The following is a 15,300-nucleotide window of genomic DNA, read 5'->3' as shown; positions in this document are numbered from 1 at the left end:
GGGGTCTTTAGGACATAGAAAGGATCCATAGCTTCTAAACTGGTAGTGCCAATATTATGTGTAACACACAAAGAAAAAAAAGGAAAGAATTAGGTGATACATTGAGGGAGCCTAGCTCAGAAATTCTTACAAATCCAGAAGTTGGCATTTGGTAACGTCTGATAAATTGTCCTCTCCCTTGGCTTAGCTAATCTCATAACCTATTTAGAGGATAAAATGGAATGATCCTATATAACCCACTAACCTATTCCACTGGAAGGTAAGAAATCAGTACCTGACATCATAATAATGAGAGTTGATCATAGTTTAGGGGAACTGTGGTCTGTAAATTTGCAGTGATGGACAAATTTACCTTTATCATATTTTGTTATAAGTCAAACAGATAAATATTCATCAAAATAATAGGAGATTTCCAAGATCAGGGCTTCAGAATTCAGAGGATCTACATGTCCAAATATCATCTTTGACTTTCCCTTCTCATCTCTGCTTATAAGATATTGTGGTCATTATTGATTATTATTTTTTAAAAGTGGACTCAGAAGACATGGTACTTTCTAGAGGGTAAAATCAGAGGTGGTAATCCATGACAGAAGAAGCATCTATCTCAAGATCTTGTAAACAGTACACAATATGGAGTTAGATTAGCAGATGTGTAGCTTTCAACAAGGCATTCTTATTCTATGCCAGGGCTCTTCACACTTTGCCCTTTTATGACTTGTGGATTTCAACTCCCAGAATTTCTCAGCCAGCGTGCCTCTCTGAGGATTTCTGGGAGTTGAAGTCCGCAAATCATAAAAGGGCAAAGTTTGAAGACCCCTGTTCTATGCCCTCATTTCTTGCCAAGATCTTCAGGAATCACTCTTCATGTTGCAATGTTCTATGTTGACTGCCTGGTTGCCATGAGATGGCAATCTCAGTGAACTCCGTGACGTAAATGGAAGAAGAAAACTTTCGGGATGAATCTATCCCCACTCAACACATTTATGTTTTTGTTCCACATTTTTGAATCTTATAGACCAACATAAAATCCATCTGTAACAACTCTGTCGTTCCTGAAAATCTTGAAGCAAGATTAGACTCTTCAGGACACATTCTGTAAGGCACCAGAGATGTTTAGACAGTTTTCACATGGAAAACAGTCTTTATGTAGATCAGATAAGTCAGACAAAATAATTTCTGCAAATATGAGAAAATCTACATGAGTTGGTGAAATTAAACTTACATATATAACTGTAAGACAGATACAGTGAATAAAGGTAACTTTTTTACAAATATTAATTTAATAAGTTACTTAGTAATCTGCCAGTTGTCTAGAACCAATATAAAAGTTAGGAGTATGTCTCAGTTTTGGCCAAACCCAAATTTCAAAGTAGAGTGGGGTAACTTGATAAAAATATTCATTTTCCTACTTGGGCTTAGTACCAACTGCAACATCTTGGGAGTAAATGTGTCATTCTACCTCATTGTTGCCCAGTCTTAGATCCTAGCAATTGTGTGACATATTTTATGAACCGTTAGTTAATTGACTGGAACCAATTTATTTTATGAAAAAGATTTGCAAATAAATCTCTTCCACTTCTGCTTCAGTCTCTATAATCTTTGAAGTCTAAAATAACCACCTTTCACATGCTCCTTATACTGTAACCAACTGTATTTTGCACAAAAAATCCTGAAGCTCTGTCTGAAATGGACCACATTTATTCTTCACCATGGTAAATTACAACTTACAACAGTTCAACTTACAACAGTTCATTCAGTGACCGTTCAAAGTTATAATGGCACTGAAAAAAGTGACTCATACAACCGTTGCAGTATGCCCATGGTCATGTGATCAAAATTCAGCCACTTGGCAAATGGTGTCCTGAGGTCATGTGATCACCTTTTGTAACCTTCTGGCAAACAAAGTCAATGGGGAAGCCAGATTCACTTAACAACCGTGTTACTATCTTAACAACTGTCATGATTCAATTAAAAACTGTTGACGAGAAAGATCATAAAATAGTAAAATAGTAAAATCTAAGTAAAATTCACTTAACAAATGACTTACTTAGCAACAGAAATTTGGGGCTCTGTTGGGGTCCTAAATTGAGGACTATCTGTATTGGGAGGGCAGAGCTTATTCTTTCTGAATCCTACTTTTGTTCTGGCAATCGTGTCAGATTTTGACATCGCCAACAGAGTAGACCACGTTTTCCAGAACTTCACATCTACAGTGGTTCATAAAACATTGGATTCCCTCCCATGTGATCCCTCTCCAATGTGTCTTTACACTGGGTAATTTAGCCAGATATATCAATTTCATAAAGTTTTTATGAGGATAAACCATGCATATACTTGTAGAACAGTTGTTGTCTGAATCTACCTTTAACTTTTATCAGAAATCATTGGAAGTATGCCTGCATATGGACATTAAAAAATAAGATTATTTGTTTATTGATTTCGTTATCATATTCATACATCTGGGGAGTTGCAGATCAAAGACGTAAAACCATATAAAAACACACAATTAAACAGAGTTAAAAAGAGTTAAAAGCAGAGTTTAAAAGGTGGAGGGAGTACCCTCAAACCACCAACCACTCCCAAGATTGTATACCACTGTTAGACCCCAATGCCAGTTGGCAGAGACTGATCTTCCCACTCTTCCAGGTCAGAAGAGTGGGACCAGCCTTACCCTGGAAGCAAGAGTTTAAATAGGATGGGGGCAATGGCAGAAACAGCTTTCTTTCTGATAATGTTAATAATATTGGGGTAAGAGGCAAAACAGATCTAATCCCTAACCCAACAGTTGCTATGAACTGGATAATAATAATAATAAAGTTGGAAGGGAGCTTGGAGGTCATCTAGTCCAACCCCCTGCTCAGGCAGGAAACCCTATACTCTTTCGGACAAATGGCTGTCCAGTCTCTTCGTTAAAACTTCCAGTGTTGGAGCATTCACCGCTTGGTTGTTTCACTGGTTAATTGTTCTGTCAGGAAGTTTCTCCTTAGTTCTAGTTTGCTTCTCTCCTTGATTAGTTTCCATCCATTGCTTCTTGTCCTGCCTTCAGGTGCTTAATAGTAATAATAATAATAGTAATAATAATAATAATAATAATAATAATAATAATAATAATAATAATAAAGTTGGAAGGGATCTTGGAGGTCATCTAGTCCAACCCTCTGCTCAGGCAGGAAACCCTATACCATTTCTGACAAATGGCTGTCCAGTTTTTTCTTAAAAACTTCCAGTGTTGGCGCATTCACCGCTTCTGGAGGCAGGTTGTTCCACTGGTTAATTGTTTTAACTGTCAGGAAGTTTCTCCTTTGGAGAACAGCTTGACTCCCTCTTCTTTGTGGCAGCCCCTGAGATATTGGAACACTGCTATCATGTCCCCCTTCGTCCTTCTCTCTGGAAAATGAATGCAACTTCTAGTTGTGACATGGAGGTTAACTATAGAAGAAGGAGCCAGATAAACTGAAGCAGCAGCAAAATGAAATGAAATAATGAAATAAAGCAAAGCAAAGCAACACAGGTAGTCCTCAACTTCCAACTATATTGGAGCCCAAAATGTCTATTGCTAAATGAGACAAGTTATTAAGTAAGTTTTACCCCTTTTTACTACCTTTCTTCCCCTTTGTTAAGCGAATCGTGGCATTTGTTAAGTTAGTAACACAGTTGTTAAGTGAATCTGGCTTCCCCTTTCACTCTGCTTGTCAGAAGGTTGCAAAAGGTGATCACATGAATCTGGGACACTGCAACCGTCACAAATATGAGTCAGTTGATCATGTGACCACTGCAATGGTCGTTAAGTGTGGAAAAATGGTCATAAGTCACTTTTTTCAGTGCCGTTGTAACTTTGAACTGTCACTAAATGAACTGTTATAAGTCAAGGACTATCTGTACAGTGTGTTTCTTGTCTCCATGGAATCAAATTTCAAAAAAACAAAACAAAAAAACCCTGTGTAAATGGGTAATGAACATGATTTAAAACATCTTCCTTCTCCTTTTATTTAAGAGCTTTGCCAAAACTAAGACAGATTTACCATGAAGGTATTTTAATACTGGCAATGCTCTTACATCAATTGAAATAACACTGAGGCAAGGCAACAATAAAGCAGTTGGTTGCAAACACCCTTAAAGAGGAACTCTCACTCAGATCACCTCAGACTGATTTATTTTTCCCAGTATCTGCCTCCTCTCTTATTCCACAACCTCCCACCTTCTTCCCGGGGAGAAATATACATGTTTCCAAATTCACTTAAGCAGTGTGACTTCCTAATTTGATTAAACAAATGTTATCTCCAACGTAACATTTTGTTTTCTTACTGAAAAGAAACATTGTAAAGCCAGTGTTGGCTGCAGTAAAACAGAGCTTTTGAGCAGGTTAAAACAAGCTTTCCAACTTTTGGGCCAGTAGGCACACATGGAATTTAAAAACATGTTGCATCCACAGTAATGTAATTTCCAAATTACCTCACTCTGTTCCCACTTGAACCTCTGGGCCCAGTTCTGGGGCTATTTTTTGTCAAGGACTCAGTCAAATACAGATAAGCTCAGAGAAGTTCAGCAAGGATGAGCAAAGGACAAGCAACTAAAATCTATGAAGAAAGAGATGGTCTGTTTTTCTTTGAAAAATCAGAGAGATATAATATCACCCTTCTGATATCTTAGTAATATTTAATAAGAGATCAAACTCTGCTCTAGTTCCGCAGTGCAGAACTCAGAATAAATTACAAGGGAGCAGAAGATGTAAAAGGAGTTTCAAAATGGAATCAATTGACACAGGCTCCCCCTTCACTGCATGTGATCAAGCAGATTCCTTCCTCCCTTCCTCCCTGCCATGAAAATAATTCTGGGGGGTCCCAATCCCCAAAATTCTTCATACACCCTTCCCTCCCTTTTTCTTTCTTTCTGAAGCTGATGGCCTCATTTCCAAACCAAGCCCTGAGCTTTTTTATTTGCAGAGAATAGCACTTGGGCCTGAGTCATGACTGGAACTATAGGTGGGGCACAAAATCTGAGGGCTACAAAGGAAGAGGGCAGCAGCCACCGGCACCTCATCCGGCACCCAATCCTTAAGGACCCTCTCATTTATCATCACCCATGTTTTTGTGGATCAGTCTGTTTTATTGGTTTTTCAGTTGCAAAAGTCAACTGAGATATCCCTTGCAGGGCTACATACTTCTTTTTAAATCCTCCACCCTTCCCTTTTCCACTTAGGATAAAAAATATGTAGATTTTTTTAATAATTAGGAGAACCAAAAAAAAAGATCAGCTTTTCCCTTCTACCCCTGCAGCAAAGAACGACTGCAGATCTTTTTTTTTTTTCAAGCTGCTCCTTTCTTCCTCACCGGTAATTAAAACATGCCGAGGAAGGGGAAGGGGGGGGGGATGTTGAATCCCTTTTAAAAAACAACCACCTCTTTTTCTCTGCTTTCTGCACAAGAGGGAATCCCTGATTTATCAAGTGACAGGGAGGGGAAGGAAGGCAAGCTTCAGAAGAACCACTAATAATGGCCGTTGGGGGGGGGATCTTTTCCTCCCCCCTTCTTCCTCCTCCTCCACCATTTCTTCTTCACACTCCAGTGGCAAGTTTTAAATTGAATCCACAGGGGAGAGCTCTTCCCCCCCCCCCAAGCCCAAGCCCAAGCCCAAGCCCATCCATTCCTCTTCTTCCCAAGCTAGAGAGGCAGCCCCCACCGCTCCCACCTTTCCCCCCTCCCTCCTCGTCCCTGCAAAAGGCTCGCTCTCCCTGCGTCTGCCTGCCTGCCTGCCTTTATGTGCAACCATCTTTTAAAAGCCAGGCCTCTGGCTGGCTGCAGGCGCCCTTTGGCGGGGTGGAGGAAACCCTTAAACATGTCTGTCTGAAAAACACCCTGGCAGGATCGGCCCCTCCCCGCGTGGCAGCACCCTGGCCTCTTGCCCAAAAGCTACCACCAGCAGCAGGTCTGTTTGCATGGGGGTGATGAAGAGTTTGCATGCGAGGTTGGGAAGCGGGGATCAGACTCTCTCGGGCTCTCTTTGCAGAGATACAGATGCCCATCTCTCGAGGGGCAGAGCGAGAGTCCTTTCTCCTCGCCTCCGTCCACCCTGCCGGGGCCTGGCTGCTGCAGAGCCTACACACAGGCCTGGGTAGTGGTGTGGGGGAGAGGCACACATCTTTTTCTCCAGCCAGCTCCCTTCCCGGCTATGGCTCATCGCCGAGCCCCGCAAAGGCACAACGAGGAGGAGCCGCCGCCGCTGCTGCCGCGGTCGCCTCTCGCTCCGCTCGGAGCCCGCAAGCTTTAGAGCTTCCCCGCTGGAGTCTAAGCGCCGGCGGCCTCCGCGGAAAGAGGACCGGGAACCAGCTTGGAAAGGGCCAGGCAGGCCGCTGGTGCTCTCGCCGGCCGAGGGGAAAAGCAGCCACGCTCGCGTCCCGGCGCAGGCGCCGAAGATTAGGCCGGAGACGCAGTCCCAGTTTTTCAGAGGCGGCTTCGGCGGAGGACTGGCCACCTTGGGTTCGCTGGAGCTCGGGGAGGCCTTGGGGCTGCTGGAGCGTTTGGCTTGAGGTTTTCAGCGCGCCCGCTTGGAAGCCGTAAAGAGCTGGTTCGCAGCCGCAGAAATGGTTGACTGAGCAAGGCCTCGGTCAGCGGTGCTTGGCAGAGGCGCTTTCCTTCTTCCCCGCAAAGCAGCCTTGTTTTGTCTCTTTCTGCAAAGCCCAGCAGGGCCACCGGGAGCGTAGGGCATTGCTGGCAAGGGTATTATCCATGGGGTGACTTTTTCAGGCCCTCATCCTGCCCTCCCCAGAGCATCAGCCAAGCCTGTGCCCATTTGCTGGAAGCTCCAGTAAATTTCACTGAGGATTTCTCTCAGGTAATGCTGGGTAGCTTTTTTGCTGGCCCTCTCAGCCTTGTTGGAAAGACGTGAAAGTGGGAAGAGAGGATCAGATAATTTAGAGTTGGAGGGGGCTACGGATATCATCCGGTTAAAGGCTTTTCTCAACATGCAGGAAAAACAACTGGTTACGAGAGCAGCCTGTCTAGATTATTCTTAAACGTTTCCAAAGATGGAGAACCCACATGCTCTATAGGTCGACCAGAGATGTGATCATTAAGTTTTCCCTTATAGTTAAATCTAGGTAGCTACACCTTACTTCCTTTATTTCTGGCTGTGGTTCTTGGCCATCTGCCTGTAAAAAAGAATAGTTTGTTAACCAAATAAGCTTTTATTTATTTAAAACATTTATATAGATGTTGAAGTACATGTTGGAGCTAAGACAGGCCCCAAATCAGATATGGAAGACCACATGGAAGAGGTCACATTGTCTTTACATTGTTGTAGGCCCAACCAAACATATCTATTATAATCACAAGACATCTAGAGGGTGTCAAGTTGGGAAGTCATGTTATCTCCCCTCCCCATGACAAAGCATGAGCAAAGAGATACCATGGTGCTTAGGGAATTGGGTGGTCTTGACCCATTTATTAGTTGCTTGGTGAAAGTGATGATCAACTTTTATTTCCAGATATTCGTAGCCACAGGACTGGAAACAAAAGAATTAAGATTCTAGATGTGTGATTGAGTTATCTGAATTTTGAAATTAATATTTTTGGGTGGATAGAATCTCACTCTTGACACAGAGTGATTGAGATTGAAATGCACTTAGGTAGAAGAGTTTGAGCCAATCCTTATTTGTCACTGCCTATTTGAGTTATTGAAGGGAAACTCTCTTTTGTAGACATAACCCTTCGGATAAGAATATGAGATAACAATGTAGTAAATGTGTGATGCCAAAGCCTCATTTCTAGATGGTTATGGTTGCACAATGCAGAGATGGTGAACACAAGTGCCAGTGACAAGATTGTTTTCCATGTTGATAGCTATAATAGGGATGTAACAATAATGTGGGAGTCACATATTTGGCATAACTCTAAGTTGGGTGTTTTTTCCATTCATTACTACCACCAACATGGAGAAGTTGCTCTGCAAACAGCAGCTGGATATTTGCAAATATTCAAATAATTGCATTATTCCAGTCCACTGTACTGGTCCATCTAGCTTTTCAGTATGCTCTCCAGCCCTCCTTAAACTGATGTCTTCAAGCTGGTGTCCTCCAATTTCAGTTCCCATGGAGAATATAAGTTCAGGAAACTTTATCTGTTCTGATTGTCCATCTCCCAGTTCTTACAACAATGGTCTTTACCATCACGTAACAGGAGATAACAGAGGCTGAAACTGGTCCTTTTGCTTGTAAGACTGGACACTTCCACTAATCTATAGGTCGATCATTGGTTATGGTTATGCAGAACAATGTTTGTATATTTGTGAGGTGGAGATATTTGCACGGGAACAGAAGGACAGTGATACATAAAAGGGTGCGGCTTGCTGAGAAAGTGATAATAGTAGGGAAAATATAATGGAGAAATGTATGTCTGATGTCACAGTTGTTTGGTGGAATCGTTGCCATTGCAAAATTGTTCCTCTGTGTTGAGCACTATTGAGCAGCAGAACTTTGTGAAGGAGTTGGTTGAATCCAAATGTAGAGTCAGAAGATTAGCATGAGGTGAATCTGGGCTTCCTTGTGAGACAGATCTCTGTATTATATTTAAGAACGTGAGAATAGCTTGTAGATCGGGCTTAAACCCTTTTAACCATCATTCCATTTGATGTGGTAGTTTATCAAATGTATCTAAGAAGAGATAGGATAAGAAATCAGTGGAGCTTTCCTCTCCCATTATTGCTGCTCTGGACCTAATACTTAAAAGTGAGCTGCCCTACGTCCATTCATCAGAGCCAGAGGACCTTGACTGAACTGTCCTTTAAGAGTATGTCTAATCTTCATTTGACAAACATAAAATAATGGCCAGCATCAGATCTTGCAGTAGTTATTTAATGTTGATTACATGCTACATGAACAAATATTTCCTTTTATTATTTTTAAATCTACTAATTATGTTCATTGGGTGGCCTCTAGTTCTAGTATTATGGGAGATGGGAAAACTTTCCCCAGTTTAGTCTTTCTTTACCATGTATAATCTTAAAAAACCTTAATTATAATGTTTGTATTTCTTTTTTTCTAAATCAAACTTCACCAATCATTCTATCTTGTTTTCAAGCCCCCTGATCATCTTGATTGTCCTATTCTGTATCTTCTTCAGTTCCATAATATCTCTCCTGAGGTGTGGAGACCAGAGATGTGACACACAATAGGAAAGGAGGGGTCTGTTGTGGTCCTATTTGTGTGCTTCCTGAATGCATTTGGTGGACCACGATGTGAGATGGAATGCTGTATATTTGATTGATGTACTGTTGCAGCCAAACACTAGTACTTGCATTTCTTCTTACAGAGGCAGCCAGCAAATCAGTCCTGCCATTATAATATGACTGAGAAGTGAAGGGTAAGAGTTTATGGTAATTTATACTTAAATTTTCATAGGGTGCATTTGTGTAATGATGGCAGAAACTACTGAATGGCAATAAGCAGTTTTATCAAAATGGTAGCTTCTGTTTTTGTGTTGAATGGCCGTGATTGTTTGGCATTGGGAAATTCTGGCTTTTTAGATGTTGAAGTACAATAAACAACAGTCCCATCACTATGATTGGTGGTGAGAGAAGCTGGGAGCTATATTTTTCCCATATTCACTGGGCCAAAACTCCCATAACAACAACCAGTAAATGACTGGAAAGCTACCCAGAATGATTATGTGTAATCCGTAATTCTTGGAGGAGACAAACAGAATAAGACTCTTTTCTAGCTTAAAATCTGCCGTTGAGGAGGTTTTGAATTATGGAAACAAGAGGTTTTAGTCTATAGAAATTTAGGAATCTTACTGCTGTTAAGGTTGAATTTGGAAGCCATTTTGTAAGGAGAAGAAGGAAGGAAGATCTCTGAATGAAAATGTGAATGCTGTAGTTAACGATGCCAGGCAGAAATAAGGAATTCCTTCCACAAAGAAGGAATTATGGTTAGGACTGGGAATTTTGAAAGCTGCTGTTCCAACACATCTAGAAAACACCAACTTGGAAAATGGTGTGTTACGGGCATCTGTATTTTAATATTGCAGAAAGGTGAGTCAACTTCTCATGGCACCTTGCTTCCAATTGCAGAAAAACAACATTTGCTGACATTATCTAATATTATATAGAGATGAACCTCAATGAGGCACATGGAACTTCTGCATGACAGGGTGGACATCTTGTGAGGAAGGAGTCTTGCATAAGTGAAGAGAAGGCCTTGTAGTTGTAACAACTGTTGCTATGATACATGTAAGTTACTAGTGACTTGGAAGTGGATAGACAAGGTTGGCCATAAGTCCTTTGTGAAGAGCAAGGACTATTTTATAGCCACTCCAAATGTTCTATAGATGTGGGGTCTGAGAACATGGAAATCCGGCTTGTAAATGCCCCAATGTTGAGAGTGCATAGGAAAGTATGTCACTCAATTGAAGCATCTCCCTCTCTTGGGGAACAGAAGTGGAAGTGGGGGGGTTTGCTTGCTCTTGTGGCCGAGTATCCTTCATGCAGCAAAGGAGATCCTGTGAGCATTAAAAAAAACAACAACAACCAACAACTGCGGTCTCTCTTTGTTAGCTTCAAGACATACACAGCTTTTCAGCCAGGTTTTGGAAGGTAAGTTCTGGACGGCAAAGAGAAAAAGCTAAAAATATCAAATGTTTCTGTCTCTCTGTCTCTCTTTCATTCTCTCAGTGTAAGGGGCTGTGATTGAAATTGCAGGGGATGGGCTGGGGGGGAGAAACCAAACTAAAATTATCTTCACACCAGAGAAGAAAACAACCGAACCACTCTGGTTTTCAGGATTTGTTGGCAACTCAGTGAGGGTTGCCATAGCTTTCGACGTAGGGTGACCAGAACCGGCTGAAACTGGTTTGAGGCAGTTCAGCTCCTGAACACAATGCAGTTATTGAGATGGCTTCCTCCCGCCCTCCCTCCATGGCACCAAAAGCAGAGGATCTTGCAGAACAGATACCGTCCCCTAACAATATGTGAATGCACACTTTTAGACACACAGCTCTGGTATGTGGCTACTATAACAGTCATAAAGGTTTCTGTGTATGTATGTGCCTATTTGCAATGGCTGATAACTTTGGCTGGTTCAAACCTTTAGAAAATAATGATAATAATGGTAATGCTATAAAAGAATGGACCATGACTGAGGTTTATCACCCTTATTAAGAAGAAAGAAAGAAAATTGTTTCCTTTGCTAAGTGGGACACTTTGATATCTTGGTGCTTGTTTTGTTTTTAAACAGCAAAATAAAAATGGGTTGGATTGCATTTCCCTTTTATGCATGTGGCTCAGGATTGCTACTTTGCTCTGTCTGTCTCTTTCTTTTTTTAACTGTGGTTGTGTTGTGGATTTCTTTTCTGGAAAAAAAATGAAATCTGTGTCTGCGTATATCTATCTGTGCAAAAGGCCAAAAAAACAGTGTTGTTGTAAAATTGCGCATGAAAGCCTTTGCAAAATAAGCTTTAAGAGGCATGCTCTTGTTTTGCTTTCAGGCCTATTGATTAGAGCTGCCTTTAACTCTTTCAGGTTTGCTGTGCTTGTGCAACCTTCATCGGCATCATTGGCATTTAAAAAATTGTCACAAGGCAAAATACACAAGGTGAGCTGCAGTGCTTCTTAAGGGTGTAACAATCTGAGCATGGGCATAACATGGTAACAAAGCCTGAACACAGTGTGTGATTCCATACCGAGACACACTAGAGAATAACCCGTAGTCTGAGTTAAGAGAGGAAATGCTGTTAAACTGATTTCAGATAACCTAGGATTAGAACTCTTATTTACAAAGACTTAACCATAATCAGTCTTTTTTTTTATACACCTTATAGGAAGATATTTCCTTGCTACTGTTTAATCATAAAAGAAGAGGGCCCCATACGATAGACATAAATTGGGATCCATATAGCAGTGAGCTGTTTTGAATTACTTGATCATTAAACTTTTAACATCTTTTTCCTCCATCCTATCAACATGACTTCTTATCCCTTTTCTCTTTTTTTTTGTTGGCTCAGATGAGATAACCTTGCTTTGATCTGGAAGTCAAAGACAGTTTTAAGACAGACTGTACATTTTATACAAATTAGCATATGTACGTCTTCCTGACATCCTGTGAATTTTGCTAATTAAATAATCTTGCGCTGAACATTTTAGCAATCCAGAGGAGGGGATCTGTTTCAAAAGGTTTGCAGAACTCCAGTGGATTACTAGTAGGCTAAATTGCAATATTCTCACATTAATGACATTCAAATAGGAACCGGATGGACAGTGCATCAGCTGGTAAGCAATGTCTCCTCCTAACTCAAAGCTTCACAGCCTTAGATTGTGGATAATATTCGCTTTCCTTCTCTAAAAAAAAAAAAAAAGAAATGTATACCTAGATAAAGAGCAGACATTTTGCATCTTATGCTGAAGCTGGAGGCTCCAGGGAAAGGGAGTGGGAAGTAAGATGAAGCAGTAATGAAATGGCAAAGGGAAGAACAAAGGCTCTTAAAGAAGGTATTGGAGGACTTTTATTTTTGTTTGCGTTGGGGGTTATTTTGCTAGAAACAGTGACTTCCTAAAACAGGAAATCATCAGTAACCCTGGAATTTTATGTGCATTGTGAAGTTACAGCAATCCACCCTGTCGTGGCTGACAATTGGTATTATGAATGTACAGTCATGGAAAATAATAACTAAGGATAGAGGATAAACAGTTGAGGGAAAGAAAATGTGTTCTGATGGAGTTTAATATTTAGGGTGTCTGTTGTATTCCAGCGGAATAAAGTAGACAATCTTAAAAGCCCTGGGAGTCTTTTGATTGGGCAAGTTCCATGGAAGCTGATGACAGGCAGGACTCGCTACTTTAGAGGGTGACACAAGCATTAAGGAACCTCTTTATTTCCTGATTTTGCAGCAGATGACATAAGGTATTTAAGGAATAAATTGTAGTGTATTGAAAAATTGCATGTGATCTGTTAAGCCTGAAAATATTTGGTCTGGTGTTTTAATGTACTGTGCTTCTCAATTTTGACAGGGCATTGAATAGCTTGCATGAAGGAGCCCAGGATGCTGTGATACCATCTTTGTGTTAGTGTTTAATAATACCAATATACAATAGCTCTGTATTTAACTGTGGATGTCTGTCTTAGAAACCACCAGTCCCTGTTACATGGTGGGGGAAGATAGATCGCTGTTCTGCACTGAGGCTTTTTCTAAGGGTCAGCTCCAATCCATGGGGGGTGGGGGCAGATGTTCACCTATTTATATTTTGTAGGCTTTTCTAAAATTGTGAGTAACAGTGCTTTGTCTTGAGACGATATCCTTCAGTCAGCTTAGGTTTGGAAGTAGTATTTCACCATACATGCTTCGGGTTGTTTGCATGTTGCCTTCATTTAATCTTTCTTGCTGCAAAGGTTGTTTTCTTCCCCTTTCATTCAAACATTATGCTGGAAATTCTTTCCTATCACAGTAAAAAACTGAACAGATACTGTTTATGTTTCTTTGGCTATTTCTATTTAAAATATACAAACATTGTAGAGAAGAAATTTAGGGGAGGGGTTTTTTTAAGCCATGTAGGCCATTCTTTTAGGCAGAAAATGCAGATTAATGTCTAAGGACTGGCCTTTTGCCTTCTTCCAGTAGTTGATTCTGAGCAAGGCACAATAATTTAATGACAGCATGGGGAGAATCTGGCCTGCAGGCCCAATTTAGGCAGGTTTTATGTCCTTTTCTGAAATGAAATACTTTTGCTTTATTTTCACTGGATACATTGATCAAAGATAGAAGATAGACATGGGTGTTTCTTTGTCTTAGCAGGTTTGAATGTATTCATCATACGTCTTTATATATTTCAGGTTTTTTTTTTTTTTTTTGGAGTTACCAGGACTTGTCTTCTTATACAAAAAATTGTCTATGGCTTTTGCTCTGTTTGTTTTAGCAAAGGAAATAAAAGAAAAGGAAACCACAACAGAATATTTCTTGGTTTGTCTTGTCTTCTTAACTACAGATCTAAAGCATTTCAAAGGACTCAAGGTTATAATAAGTACACTTCCAAATTCTGTCCACTAGTTCTTCTCCTACAGCATTGCAGGCCATTCCAGAACATTCCCTGACTTTCAAGGTGTGGCTGACTAAGCTAGAAAGGAGAGATATATTACGACTCTGTGCCAAACTAAGTTTGACAAATAGGCAAAATATTGAACCAGGAGGCAACATCTAGCTGACACTGACTGATCTAGAAATTAAGCATCTCAGCCCTGGCTAGTACTTGGAAGGGAAACCAACAGGGAGATTCAGGACTGTAGTTAGACTGGAAAGTCAAGAAAACATCCTAAAAGAAAGCAATGGAAAACCACTTGTATTATTCTGCCAAGATGAGTTTCTGTATATTTTTAAAGGCCAAAAAAAAAAAAAAAGATCTGCAATTTCCGTTTAGGATTTTGAACAGCTGGTCCAGGAATGCCTGCCTGATATAAGAGGCAATAACTTGAATGTACAAAACATTTGTTGCTCTCTTATCATAGATTACTGTTTCCATGGGAGAAAAAAAATCCCAAGTACATATTAATGCAATATAAGTATGTCAAGTGGAAGAGTTAAACCAGGACAAAATCTGAAGCAGTACTATAGAACTATATGATTTTGGTGATACAAATCATTTATTTATGATCTTACTTTTTTACTTTCTCTGCCCACTTTGTATGCACTTATTTAGCTACCAGATTCTCAGAACTACTTATTATTCCTTAATTTTAATGTTTCACTGAATCTCAGAAGATTGGCATGATGTAAATCTTTGCATATTGCATTGAAACTAAAGTATAAAACATTTTATTTTTCTAGTAACAGTGATTTTCCAAGAACCTAGAAGGATTGGAATAACATTTGGCAACTTAGTTGCTTGAAAGTCTAGGCTTGTTGATATCCAGATAATAGAAAAATTGTTTAGCAGTCTGCATGGTGGTTTCTTAATTAATATGGAAATATATTTAGAAACTGGGAACATGGTTTGAGGCTAGCACATCTAGAATCCGGAGACGGGTATAGCTCATATCTGCCTTTTGTTTCTTCAAAGCAGCATGTCCCAAATCTTACTATCCAAACAGGGAGAGGAAACTTGGTTTTCTATTGCAGGTTGCATTCAGTGGAGATCCCCTGTTCTTGCTAACAGTAAAAGTGTTAACCAAATGACTGTCAAACTCAGAATGTTGTTAATATTATAGCCTGCCAGCTCCTAACGGAAAGATTAGAAGCCTAATTTTAGGGCAAACCTGGTATCTAATCTCAACTCAGATTATATTACTGTGATCACAAATCAGCATATTGAAATAAAACAAAA

General features: G+C 40.3%; 1 protein-coding gene across 16 annotated transcripts in view; it reads left to right on the top strand.

Annotated features, from left to right (window-relative positions):
• The first annotated feature begins 5,705 nt into the window (after nt 1-5,705).
• The window catches only part of ZNF532 (zinc finger protein 532), a 66,405-nt gene continuing 56,810 nt past the window's right edge, over nt 5,706-15,300 (top strand). For 2 of the 16 annotated variants that reach the window (XM_039358066.1, XM_039358084.1), the window contains exons 1-2: nt 10,731-10,992; nt 11,512-12,889. The gene's annotated coding sequence lies outside the window, so the exon portion shown is untranslated. Of the gene's footprint in view, nt 6,832-9,305; nt 9,357-10,065; nt 10,588-10,730; nt 10,993-11,511; nt 12,890-15,300 lie in introns of those variants that run through there. The other 14 variants (XM_039358076.1, XM_039358074.1, XM_039358071.1 and 11 more) reach the window with 14 other exon arrangements.

The sequence above is a fragment of the Crotalus tigris genome, unplaced genomic scaffold, assembly GCF_016545835.1.
Source record: "Crotalus tigris isolate CLP2741 ecotype Arizona unplaced genomic scaffold, ASM1654583v1 scf7180000018975.1359446, whole genome shotgun sequence".
In the NCBI taxonomy this organism is placed as follows: Eukaryota; Metazoa; Chordata; class Lepidosauria; order Squamata; family Viperidae; genus Crotalus; species Crotalus tigris.
The sequence above is the reverse complement of the archived record's forward strand: the minus strand, read 5'-3'. Positions and strand labels throughout refer to the sequence as shown.